Below are 12,956 nucleotides of genomic sequence, written 5' to 3' on the forward strand. Positions count from 1 at the left end.
ACACTTTTTTTAAGTTACCCTAGGTCACTATAACTAGCAATTATTAGATTGCCAATTGTGTTCTGTGAGGGGTATATATACATCACAGAACACACTATTTACTATATACCAACACAGGGCTGCCACCTGCTGGTCTGTATTGGTATATACTGGTATATACCAATACAGACCAGCAGGTGGCAGCACTGTGTTGGTATATAGTAAATAGTGTGTTCTGTGATGGGTATCACCTCAAGCAGGCTGAAATATAACAGCTTCCTCTGTCTCAGCTGTGGAACGTTGCTATGGGCGCAAGAGTGCGCAGCTCCAGCTTCTGCACCGCTCAGATCCCATGGTCACATTTTGTACGGCGAAGGCCGCCAAGGGGTTAAATTTTATTATATATCTTCTGAAGAATAATGAAGAATAATGAATTAGTCATAAAATATGAATTTATCTGAATAATATTGATAACAACATGAATAAGGAATAGTTCATGTATTTTAGCTAACGTGTACTAGCAGCTTATCTACAAATGAATTTTCATTTTTAAGCTTTGGATGAAAAATTTGTTCTAATAATATTTTTGCAATATTATCTTATTTTAATTTAACAAATTTATATATATATATTTATATATATATATAATCAATCAATGAAAAAGACCGGCACTCGCTGTTGATAATTCTACAAAGAAAGAATTATCAACAGCGAGTGCCGGTCTTTTTCATTGATTCTACATTGGGACGCCATCCCATAGACTCGTGCACCGTGACCATATACAGCAGTGCCGACCTGTGATTATTATACTATATATATATATATATATATATATATATATATATAAAAATAATAATACAATTTCAAATAAATTTTAAAAAATATAAATGATAAGTAAAAAAGGAAAAACTGTCTTAATCAGACACCCAGTTTAAGTAAACTCTTCTTGGCTACATTCCCGCATATTTCGGCATAGAAGAAAAAGTAGGTCTGAAAAAACAAAAATAAAACCCACATGATTTAAAAATGGCTTAGTGTGGGAGGAGCTGAAGAGAAACAGCTGTTCAAGATTCTTTTATTTTCCAGCACAGTCATCATCGTCTTTACATAGACTACGTGAAGCTTAGTCGATTCATTGTCTACAAACCAGAGGAAGTAGTAAAAACAAGCCACAACAAAAAGGTAATTTACTTATATATGTCACATAAGTTACACAAACTCTGGAAAGATACAATGTTACGTCTTCACAATTTGTTTTAGAATTTCAGCTAATGACTTTCATGGCACTTTTATAGGAGTGGGTGTTTTCACAATGTACATTGCGAAATCCTTTGCAAAATGAAAAAAAATGAAATTTCTTTATAAAATTCACAAAAAAATGTTAAGTTTTTCGCTTAAAAGACTATTCTGTTTTGGAGAATTGCATTGCTAATAAAAAAAAAAAGAAAACTGTATACTTTAATTTATAAAACTGTGGGATCTGACTGGCTCTGCTCTGGCTGTATACATAATTTATTTATTTTTATCATTAGTGTTGCATAACCTTTTTTAGCATTTAGGGTACTTTCACACTTGCGGCAGAGGATTCCGGCAGGCAGTTCCGTCGCCAGAACTGCCTGCCGGATCTGTCAAAACTTATGCAAACTGACGTTATTTGTCAGACGGATCAGGATCCTGATCCGTTTCACAAATGCATTGAAATGCCGGATCCGTCTCTCCGGTGTCATCTGGAAAAACGGATCCGGCATTTATTTTTTTCACATTTTTTGTGGTCTGAGCATGCGCAGACTGCAAAAATGGATCCGTTTTGCCAGAACACTTGGGGCCGGATCCGGCATTAATGCATTTCAATGGGAAAAAAAGTGTTCCGGAATTTTGGACGGAGATAAAACCGCAGCATGTTGCAGTATTATCTCCGTCCTCAAAAGGCAAATGGACTGAACTGAAGACATCCTGATGCATCCTGAACTGATTGCTCTCCATTCAGAATGCATTAGGATAAAACTGATCAGTTCTTTTCCGGTATTGAGCCCCTAGGATGGAACTCAATGCTGGAAATGAATAACGCTAGTGTGAAAGTACCCTGTTTACTCTGAATTTTACAGATTTAATATCATGTTCATATCTTATTTTTCTTAGATTTCAACAGTAATGTCTTCTTAAATGTTTTAGTTTTGTTTCAATGTTTTTAGCTTTAACTTTCATTTATTTTTTACCAGATCTTTTATTTTTATATTTTGTTATATATTTTTTATTTATTTATTATGTTTGATGATGTAACATAGTAACATAGTACATAAGGCCGAAAAAAGACATTTGTCCATCCAGTTCGGCCTGTTATCCTGCAAGTTGATCCAGAGGAAGGCAAAAAAAAAAACTGTGAGGTATAAGCCAATTTTCCCCACTTTAGGGGAATAAAAAAAATTCCTTCCCGACTCCAATCAGACAATCAGAATAACTCCCTGGATCAACGACCCCTCTCTAGTAGCTATATCCTGTAATATTATTACACTCCAGAAATACATCCAGACCCCTCTTGAATTCCTTTATTGTACTCACCATCACCACCTCCTCAGGCAGAGAGTTCCATAGTCACACTGCTCTTACTGTAAAGAATCCTTTTCTATGTTTGTGTACAAACCTTCTTTCCTCCAGACGCAGAGGATGTCCCCTCGTCACAGTCACAGTCCTGGGGATAAATAGATGATGGGATAGATCTCTGTACTGACCCCTGATATATTTATACATAGTAATTAGATCTCCCCTCAGTCATCTTTTTTCTAAAGTGAATAACCCTAATTTTGATAATCTTTCAGGGTACTGTAGTTGCCCCATTCCAGTTATTACTTTAGTTGCCCTCCTCTGGACCCTCTCCAGCTCTGCTATGTCTGCCTTGTTCACAGGAGCCCAGAACTGTACACATGTGTGGTCTGACTAATGATTTGTAAAGTGGTAGGACTATGTTCTCATCACGGGCATCTATGCCTCTTTTGATGCAACCCATTATCTTATTGGCCTTGGCAGCAGCTGCCTGACACTGCTTTTTACTGCTTAGTTTGCTGTTTATTAAAATTCCTAGATCCTTTTCCATGTCAGTGTTACCGAGTGTTTTACAATTTAGTATGTACGGGTGACTTGCATTATTCCTTCCCATGTGCATAACTTTACATTTGTCAGTGTTAAACCTCATCTGCCACTTCTCTGCCCAAGCCTCCAATCTATCCAGATCCATCTGTAGCAGTATAGTGTCCTCTTCAGTGTTAATTACTTTACACAGTTTAGTGTCATCTGCGAAAATTAATATTTTACTGTGCAAGCCTTCTACAAGATCATTAATAAATATATTGAAGAGAATAGGGCCCAATACTGACCCCTGAGGTACTCCACTAGTGACAGTGACCCAATCTGAGTGTGTACAATTAATAACCACCCTCTGTTTTCTATCATTGAGCCAGTTACTTACCCACATACAGATGTTTTCTCCCAGTCCGAGCATTCTCATTTTATATACTAACCTTTTATGTGGTACAGTGTCAAATATTTTGGAGAAGTCCAGATATACGACATCCATTGATTCGCCGCTGTCAAGTCTAGAACTTACCTCCTCATAGAAACTGATTAAATTAGTTTGGCATGACCGATCCCTCATGAAGCCATGCTGATATATATGTGCTTCTATACTTTCAAACATCACTTTAAATATATGCATTTCTTTACACTCAAGCCAATGTCATCCTACAAGCAGATTAAGGCCCCTTTCACACGGGCGAGTATTCCGCGTGGATGCGATGCGTGAGGTGAACGCATTGCACCCGCACTGAATACCGACCCATTCATTTCTATGGGGCTGTTCACATGAGCGGTGATTTTCACGCATCACTTGTGCGTTGCGTGAAAATCGCAGCATGCTCTATATTCAGTGTTTTTCACGCAACGCAGGCCCCATAGAAGTGAATGGGGTTGCATGAAAATCGCAAGCATCCGCAAGCAAGTGCGGATGCTGTGCGATTTTCACGCACGGTTGCTAGGAGACGATCGGGATGGAGACCCGATCATTATTATTTTCCCTTATAACATGGTTATAAGAGAAAATAATAGCATTCTGAATACAGAATGCATAGTAAAACAGCGCTGGAGGGGTTAAAAAAAATATATAATTTAACTCACCTTAGTCCACTTGATCGCGTAGCTCGGCATCTCCTTCTGTCTCCTTTGTTGAACAGGACCTGTGGTGAGCATTAATTACAGGAACAGGACCTTTGATGACGTCACTCCGGTCATCACATGGTACGTCACATGATCTTTTACCATGGTGATGGATCATGTGATGACCGGAGTGACGTCATCAAAGGTCCTGTTCCTGTAATTAATGCTCACCACAGGTCCTGTTCAATAAAGGAGACAGAAGGAGATGCCGGGCTACGCGATCAAGTGGACTAAGGTGAGTTAAATTGAAAAAAAAAAAAATTTTAAACCCCTCCAGCGCTGTTTTACTATGCATTCTGTATTCAGAATGCTATTATTTTCCCTTATACAATCTACAGAACACCGATCCCAAGCCCGAACTTCTGTGAAGAAGTTCGGGTTTGGGTACCAAACATGCGCGATTTTTCTCACGCGAGTGCAAAACGCATTAGGCCCCTTTCACACGGGCGAGTATTCCACGCGGATGCGATGCGGGAGGTGAACGCATTGCACCCGCACTGAATACCGACCCATTCATGTCTATGGGGCTGTTCACATGAGCGGTGATTTTCAGGCATCACTTATGCGTTGCGTGAAAATCGCAGCATGTTCTATATTCTGCGTTTTTCACGCATCGCAGGCCCCATAGAAGTGAATGGGGTTGCGTGAAAATCGCAAGCATCCGCAAGCAAGTGCGGATGCGGTGCGATTTTCACGCACGGTTGCCAGGAGACGATCGGGATGGAGACCCGATCATTATTATTTTCCCTTATAACATGGTTATGTAAGTAAAATAGCACTGGAGGGGTTAAAAAAAATAAAAAATAAAAAATAAAAAATAATTTAACTCACCTTAATCCACTTGCTCGCGTAGCCCGGCATCTCCTAATGCTCACCACAGGTCTTTCAACAAAGGAGACTCAAGGAGATGCCGGGCTACGCGAGCAAGTGGATTAAGGTGAGTTAAATTATTTTTAATTTTTTTTAACCCCTCCAGTGCTATTTTACTTAGCATTCTGTATTCAGAATGCTATTATTTTCCCTTATAACCATGTTATAAGGGAAAATAATACAATCCACAGAACACCGATCCCAAGCCCGAACTTCTGTGAAGAAGTTCGGGTTTGGGTACCAAACACGCACGATTTTTCTCACGCGAGTGCAAAACGCATTACAATGTTTTGCACTCGTGCGGAAAAATCGCGGGTGTTCCCGCAACGCACCCGCACATTTTTCCGCAACGCCCGTGTGAAAGAGGCCTTACAATGTTTTGCACTCGCACGGAAAAATTGCGTGTGTTCCCGCAACGCACCCGCACATTTTCCAGCAACGCCCGTGTGAAAGAGGCCTAAGGCCCCTTTCACACGAGCGAGTTTTCCGCTCGGGTGCAATGTGTGACGTGAACGCATAGCACCCGCACTGAATCCTGACCCATTCATTTCAATAGGTCTGTGCACATGAGCATTGTTTTTCACGCATCAGTTCTGCGTTGCGTGAAAATTGCAGCATGTTCTATATTCTGCGTTTTTCACGCAGCCCTGGCTCCATAGAAGTGAATGGGGCTGCGTGAAAAACGCATCGCATCCGCGAGCAAGTGCGGGTGCGATGCGTTTTTCACTGATGGTTGCTAAGAGATGTTGTTTGTAAACCTTCAGTTTTTTATCACGCGTGTGAAAAACGCATCAAAACGCATTGCACCCGCGCGGAAAAAACTGAACAACTGAACGCAATCGCAGACAAAACTGACTGAACTTGCTTGCAAAAAAGTGCGAGTTTCACTGAACGCACCCTGAACGCATCCGGACCTTATCGTCACGCTCGTGTGAAAGAGGCCTAAGGCCCCTTTCACACGGGTGTTGCGGGAAAATGTGCTGGTGCGTTGCGGGAACACCCGCGATTTTTCCGCGCGAGTGCAAAACATTGTAATGCGTTTTGCACTCGCGTGAGAAAAATCACGCATGTTTGGTACCCAAACCCGAACTTCTTCACAGAAGTTAAGGCTTGGGATCGGTGTTCTGTCGATTTTATTATTTTCCCTTATAACATGGTTATAAGGGAAAATAATAGCATTCTGAATACAGAATACATAGTAAAACAGCGCTGGAGGGGTTAAAAAATAAAAATTAACTCACCTTCTCCTCTTGTTCGCGTAGTTCCCGGTCTCTTCTTTACTTCTTTAATGATGAGCTGTGGGCTAAAGGACCTTTGGTGACGTCAGATCACATGCTCCAATCACATGGTACATCACCGTGGTGATGGACCATGTGATTGGAGCATGTGATCTGACGTCACCACAGGTCCTAGCCGATAGTTCATCTTTTGAGAAGTAAAGAAGAGACCGGGAACTAGGCGAACAAAAGGAGAAGGTGAGTTTATTTTTTTATTTTTTTTAACCCTCAATTGATCACCTACTAAGCATTCTGTATTCAGAATGCTATTATTTTCCCTTATAACCATGTTATAAGGGAAAATAATACAGTGAATAGACTGTCACCTAGCAACCATGCGTGAAAATCGCACCGCATCCGCACTTGCTTGCGGATGCTTGCGATTTTCACGCAACCCCATTCACTTCTATGGGGCCTGCATTGCGTGAAAAACTCAGAATATAGAGCATGCTGCGATTTTCACGCAACGCACAAGTGATGCGTGAAAATCACCGCTCATGTCAACAGCCCCATAGAAATGAATGGGTCGGTATTCAGTGCGGGTGCAATGCGTTCACCTCACGCATCGCATCCGCGCGGAATACTCGCCCGTGTGAAAGGGGCCTAAGGCCCCTTTCACACTAGCGAGTTTTCCGCGCGGGTGCAATGCGTGACGTGAACGCATAGCACCCGCACTGAATCCTGACCCATTCATTTCAATGGGTCTGTGTACATGAGCGTTGTTTTTCACGCATCAGTTCTGCGTTGCGTGAAAATCGCAGCATGTTCTATATTCTGCGTTTTACACACAGCCCTGGCCCCATAGAAGTGAATGGGGCTGCGTAAAAAACGCATTGCATCCGCAAGCAAGTGCGGGTGCGATGCATTTTTCACTGATGGTTGCTAAGAGACGTTATTTGTAAACCTTCAGTTTTTTATCACGCGTGTGAAAAACGCATCAAAACGCATTGCACCCGCGCAGAAAAAACTGAACAACTGAACGCAATCGCAGACAAAACTGACTGAACTTGCTTGCAAAATAGTGGAAGTTTCACTGAACGCACCCTGAATGCATCCGGACCTAATCTGTCACGCTCGTGTGAAAGGGGCCTAAGGCTGGGTTCACACGAGCGTGTCCGGATTAGTTCCGGATGCGTCCCGGTGTGTTGCGGCAAACCCGCGCGAGTAGGAATGCAATTGCAGTCAGTTTTGACTGCGATTGCGTTCCGATGTTCAGTTTTTATCGTGCGTGTGCAATGTGTTTTGCACGCGCGTGATAAAAAACCGACTGTGGTACCCAGACCCGAACTTCTTCACAGAAGTTCAGGTTTGGGTTCGGTGTTGTGTAGATGTTATTATTTTCCCTTATAACATGGTTATAAGGGAAAATAATAGCATTCTGAAAACAGAATGCAAAGTAGGTGATCAGTTGAGGGTTAAAAAAATAAATAAAAATTAACTCACCTTCTCCGTTTGTTCGCGTAAGTCCCGGTCTCTTCTTTACTTCTCAAAAGATGAACTATGGGCTAAAGGACCTTTGGTGACGTCAGATCACATGCTCCAATCACATGGTCCATCACCGCGGTGATGGACCATGTGATTGGAGCATGTGATCTTACGTCATCAAAGGTCCTTAAGCCCATAGTTCATCTTTTTAAAGAACTAAAGACCGGGAGAACTACGCGAACAAGAGGACAAGGTGAGTTAATTTTTTTTATTTTTTAACCCTCAATTGACCTTCTACTAAGCATTCTGTATTCAGAATGCTATTATTTTCCCTTATAACCATGTTTTAAGGGAAAATAATACAGTGTATAGACAGTCACCTAGCAACCGTGCGTGAAAATCGCACCGCATCAGCACTTGCTTGCGGATGCATGCGATTTTCACGCAACCCCATTCACTTCTATGGGGCCTGCGTTGCGTGAAAAACGCAGAATATAGAGCATGCTGCGATTTTCACGCAACGCATAAGTGATGCGTGAAAATCATCGCTCATCTGAACAGCCCCATTGAAATGAATGGGTCCAGATTCAGTGCGGGTGCAATGCGTTCACCTACCGCATTGCACCCGCGCGGAAATCTCGCCCGTGTGAACGCAGCCTAAGGTGTATTAGAAGAAGTGTAAGGCCCCTTTCACACGAGTGAGTATTCCGCGCGGATGCGATGCGGGAGGTGAACGCATTGCACCCGCACTGAATACCGACCCATTCATTTCTATGGGGCTGTTCACATGAGCGGTGATTTTCACGCATCACTTATGCGTTGCGTGAAAATCACAGCATGCTCTATATTCTGCGTTATTCATGCAACGCAGGCCCCATAGAAGTGAATGGGGTTGCGTGAAAATCGCAAGCATCCGCAAGCAAGTGCGGATGCGGTGCGATTTTCACGCACGGTTGCTAGGACACGATCGGGATGGAGACCCGATCATTATTATTTTCCCTTATAACATGGTTATAAGGGAAAATAATAGCATTCTGAATACAGAATGCTAAGTAAAATAGCACTGGAGGGGTTAAAAAAAAATAAAAAATAATTTAACTCACCTTAATCCACTTGATCGCGGCCCGGCATCTCCTTGTGTCTCCTTTGTTGAAGGACCTATGGTGAGTATTAAATACAGTTACAGGACCTTTGATGACGTCACTCCGGTCATCACATGGTACGTCACATGATCTTTTACCATGGTGATTCACCATGGTAAAAGATCATGTGACGTACCATGTGATGACCGGAGTGACGTCATCAAAGGTCCTTTACCCAGGTCCTAAAGAAAGAATACAGAAGCAGATGCCGGCTGCGCTATCAAGTGGACTAAGGTGAGTTAAACATTTTTTTATTTTTTTTTAACCCCTCCAGCGCTATTTTACTATGCATTCTGTATTCAGAATGCTATTATTTTACCTTATAACCATGTTATAAGGGGAAATAATACAATCTACAGAACAATGATCCCAAGCCCGAACTTCTGTGAAGAGGCCCCTTTCACACGAGAGAGTTTTCCGTGCGGTTGCAATGCGTGACGTGAACGCATAGCACCCGCACAGAATTCTGACCTACTCATTTAAATGGGTCTGTGTACATGAGCGTTTTTTTTTTCACGCATCAGTTCTGCGTTGCGTGAAAAATGCAGCATGTTCTATATTCTGTGTTTTTCACACAGCCCTGGCCACATAGAAGTGAATAGAGCTTCAGTAAAAAACACATTGCATCTGCAAGCAGGTGTGGATGCAATATGTTTTTCACTGATGGTTGCTAGGAAATGTTGTTTGTAAACCTTCATGTTTCTTATCACGTGCGTATAAAAAACACATCAAAACGCATTGCACGCACGTGGAAAAAACTAAACAACTGAATGCAATAGCAGACAAAACTGACTGAACTTGCTTGCAAAATGGTGCGAGTTTCACTGAAGGCACCCTGAACGCATCCGGACCTAATCCATATAGTTCATGTGAAAGAGGCCTAAGGTGATTCACCATGGTAAAAGATCATGTGACGTACCATGTGATGACCGGAGTGACGTCATCACAGGTCCTTGAACTATAATTAATGCTCACCACAGGTCTTTCAACAAAGGAGACACAAGGAGATGTCGGGCTATGCGAGCAAGTGGATTAAGGTGAGTTAAATTATTATTATTATTTTTTTAACCCCTCCAGTGCTATTTTACTTTGCATTCTGTATTCAGAATGCTATTTTTTTCCCTTATAACCATGTTATAAGGGAAAATAATAATGATCGGGTCTCCATCCCGATCGTCTCCTAGCAACCGTGCGTGAAAATCGCACCGCATCAGCACTTGCTTGCGGATGCTTGCGATTTTCACGCAACCCCATTCACTTCTATGGGGCCTGCATTGCGTGAAAAACGCAGAATATAGAACATGCTGCGATTTTCACGCAACGCATAAGTGATGCGTGAAAATCACCGCTCATGTGAACAGCCCCATAGAAATGAATGGGTCGGTATTCAGTGCGGGTGCAATGCGTTCACCTCCCGCATCGCATCCGCGCGGAATACTCGCTCGTGTGAAAGGGGCCTTAGAGTTCAATTCTCATGTATATGACACTGATTTAACTTTTTTATTATTAATAATCTCGTGTTGCTATAGTGGCTTAAAGGCTTTTTTCAACCATATATAGTTATGACATATGCATAGCACGTCATCACTTTATGATGGGGCGGAGTAATTCTCAGGATCCCAGAGGTCAGACCAACACCAATATGCCATAACACAGGGATGCTCACCCTGCAGCCCTCCAGCTGTTGCAAAACTACAACTCCCAGCATGCCCTAATAGCTGTAGGCTGTCCAGGCATGCTGGGAGTTGTAGTTTTGTAACAGCTGGGGGGCCGGATCCCTGCCATAACACATGGCAATACCTCTTTAAATGGTTGAATGTGCACCAGAACTCAGCTACAAATATCACAAACAAATTTAGATACATATCTGTTGGAGTTAAGTTAATGATTTATTCCAGAAAAGGGATGTTTTGGTAAAACACAGAAAAACTTTTGAAAACACAAAAATGCCAAGGCTTCAAGGCAATTTCCATCATGTGACATTTGGCCCAAGTAGACAGTGTAAGATATATAAACCACGTGCATGAAGTCTAGTGGTTAATTCCAGTAACTTAAAGGCGATATCCACTTTTGACAATACTAGACTGTTTCAGGGAACCCTGATAATAAACAGATAACAGTATACCCACCAGCAATTCCCATGCCGTGCCACCAAAGGAGAAATCATTTATTAAAAAGTTCTTGCTGAAATGAATGGGCTGTCCATATATTGCATGGTCTTCCAGAGGGAAAGATTAATTTTTTATGGAACTACCCTGTCAAGCTAGAATTCCCTAAAAGAATGTTTGAAAATGTATTTTTCCCAAGCAGACAGCCCCTTTAAATAAGGTATAATCTCTGCATTACATCAAATGCAGCTTTTGGAGATACCGTAGTTGCATTGCGGGAATTGTCAATGCATGGAATTCAATGCACTGAAACACTGCCAGGCAAAGTATACTGAACTGTATTTGCTGACCAGGTACAAGTGATTCCGACCTTTAATCTGAAAGTCGTATACAACAAAAAAAAGTCAGCAGGAACGTGTCAACCTCAGCTGTTTAATGGTAGACTTCAGTTGGACATAAACCAGACCTCAGAATGTACTTTAATGGGATGTGACAATATTGCAGAAAGAACTTTCTGTGTCACTGCCCTCAGTAAAGAGACGTTAAATACTTTTTTCAGAAAGTGGTATTTTTTGTTTAAACTCAATATTCATAAGAAACTAATATATTACATTTTATCTTTTCCATTTTGGCAGTAAAATGCCATTGACAATATTATTCCTTTGTGTAGTGAGAAGTTATACAATTGTCTAATATACCTTCCATATTAATGTTTCATTGTTTTTAACCCCTTCCCAACCACCTGACATAAATATATACGTTGGCAGTTGGGTATGTAAAGATGGCGCCCGCTGCTGCAGCAGACACCAGGAACAAAAGTATGTAAAATGTGACCACGGCATCTGGGAGCTCAAAAACTGGAAGCGCTTACTCCCGTCCATGCAACAGCTCTCCCTAGAGGGGAGCGGGGGAGCGGGGGAGCTGGGTGGTTTTGTGTCCCACAAAAAGCAAGCTTTCATACAGCTATGTGAATGGAAAAAAATAAAAAAGTTATGGCTCCGGGAAGGCAGGGAGTAAAAAACTAAAACGAATTGCATTTCACTAATTTTGGGCTTAAAATCAGCTTTTCAATTGGTCTTTATTAAAAAAAATATTTAGCAGCTTTGCCATAAAGCATTAACTTCTGCTTAGCTCTGAGAATCATACTTTTACTATGTGCTGGTCATCTAATAAAACTAATATCCAAATTACTAATTGCTTAAAAACACTTATTTAAGCACATTCTTATCAGTAAGATAAGAATTGAGCTATAATGAGTGTTTAGGAGGTTAGAGATCAGAGATAAGAGCCATCAGCTGAGCTGCCTGACAAAACAGAGTGAAGATAGCATGCTACTAGAGAATCTCAAGGCTATATAGAGAAAAGGGTTCCAAATTTTTAATAAAGACCAATTGAAAAAATATTTTAGCTCAAAATGTGTACAATGCAATAATAAAAAAAGGTGTACATAGCCTTTAAGATTTTTGTTTGCTATAACTCAATAGTTACCTTTATTGATTACTGACAGAGGATACATATCTCTCCTGGTCATGTGATGGACACACACAGGGACTGATTAGCGATAGAATCTACAAGGAAATGTCACTCCCAGAGTTAATTACCACTGGGAGTGTCAAGTAGTTATATACCTGGCTGGCAACCACAAGTGCCGTCCGGATTCCTGAGTTCAACTGTATTACCATCCTGTGTAGAAAGACAGAACATGGCAGCTGACGCTGTCCACCACAGAGGGACAGCTTCTGAGGAGGTAGTTTCCGCTGCTGGGACATTATTTTGTGCTGCACTGTGGTTTTTGATGCTCCTGGGGCAGTTTATTGTGTTGCACTGCATATTTGGCTCTGCTGGGGTGGTATTTTGTGCCGCAATATAGTATTGCTGGACCCACCTACTTGTGTTAGCCCAACCTTCTGTCAATTTTGACCTGACTACAACATGGGGCCACTTTTAGT

The 12,956-nt window shown here is 41.6% G+C and overlaps 1 protein-coding gene across 1 annotated transcript in view; it reads left to right on the forward strand.

Annotated features, from left to right (window-relative positions):
- The first annotated feature begins 1,081 nt into the window (after positions 1 to 1,081).
- LOC121007699 (matrix metalloproteinase-21-like) overlaps positions 1,082 to 12,956 on the forward strand; it is an 88,047-nt gene continuing 76,172 nt past the window's right edge. The window contains exon 1 of the mRNA XM_040439824.1: positions 1,082 to 1,161. The gene's annotated coding sequence lies outside the window, so the exon portion shown is untranslated. The remainder of the gene's footprint in view (positions 1,162 to 12,956) is intronic.

Source organism: Bufo bufo, chromosome 1, assembly GCF_905171765.1.
Source record: "Bufo bufo chromosome 1, aBufBuf1.1, whole genome shotgun sequence".
Lineage (NCBI taxonomy): Eukaryota > Metazoa > Chordata > Amphibia > Anura > Bufonidae > Bufo > Bufo bufo.